Source organism: Tupaia chinensis, unplaced genomic scaffold (assembly GCF_000334495.1).
Source record: "Tupaia chinensis unplaced genomic scaffold, TupChi_1.0 Scaffold000093_1, whole genome shotgun sequence".
Lineage (NCBI taxonomy): Eukaryota > Metazoa > Chordata > Mammalia > Scandentia > Tupaiidae > Tupaia > Tupaia belangeri.
This window is the reverse complement of record NW_006159555.1, coordinates 9,408,140-9,409,323: the sequence shown is the minus strand read 5'-3', so window position 1 is coordinate 9,409,323 and position 1,184 is coordinate 9,408,140.

The window sequence follows — 1,184 nt, the reverse complement described above, 5'->3', positions numbered from 1 at the left end:
GATGTAGGTAGTAATGGAATGGGTAGATTTAGGCAGTAGAGGATAATGCAAATGCAAGTGGAGACTGCCATGCCAATGTCCATGATGTGGATTCCCCCGCCCCCATATCTGGGAATGATTTATTTCTGAAATAAACAGCTGGCCTTTGTTAATGTTTTCACTTTGACTTTCATGGAAAACTCATTTTCACACAAGATAGCCTCGCAAAGGCCATTTTTCAGTATGACAAGATGTCCCCCAGATGGGAGAAAGAGTCCCACCCTGGTGGCTAGGACTCCTCAGGGGTGGCTCTTCATACAATTGTCCTCAGGCAGCCAAGGCTGAAGGAATCAACCCCTCCTTGCCTGGAGCCTGGGGGTGGGGACAGATAAGAGGACCAGGTGTTTCCAGCAGCCTATTGCCGAGTGTGCAGAAATGGGCTCCCTGTTGAGCCTCTCCTGTTCCAGTGACTGGAGGGTCTCATTAGCCTGTGCACACTAATGGGTTTCTGTGGGGACAGCAATGTCCTTGGGGATGAGGAGGCTGGAGAGAAACTGGAAAAGCTAATGGAGTTTTCCAGATTTCATGGAGTGTGGTTTGAATTTATCCCTCCCTCCCAGTGTAATCCCAGCTGCTTTAACAGCTTTTTTGTGTTCAGGTTTTTTGTTTTTTTTCTTCTGGAAGCTCTGACAACAGGGCATTTTGACTTTATTATTAAGAATGTGGACCTAGACATAGTGTGTTAAGAAAAAAAGAAATGACTACAGATGGAAAGCTGGGAAAGAATAACTAAACGCCTACAACAAGGAAACCAACAAAATGTGCTAACTTATACAGAAAGAGTACCGGTCAGCAGTTTCCATCACTGAAATATATCAAGCTGTCAGGGAGGCATGCAGACCTCCCACTGGTAAAGCCCCCAGGGTCCCTTTCATCTCTGGCTACCCCCTCTCCCTTCTTTCCTTTCCCACCAACCCCAAGAGGTTTTTAAAGAGACATCCTTTTTGAAGCATAGTTCCCTTTCCAGGGTTCTGTCCCTTTTATTAAAGAAGGTGGAGCTTATTACTTCTGCTTCTTGCACAAAGAGCCACCTTCAGCACCTTAGCTTGAACACTATTTAAATTGGACCATTGGCTGTTGTTGCACCATTTCTTTTTTTTTTTTTTTTTTTTTTTTTTTAATATTAAAAAAATCTTTTTTTTTTT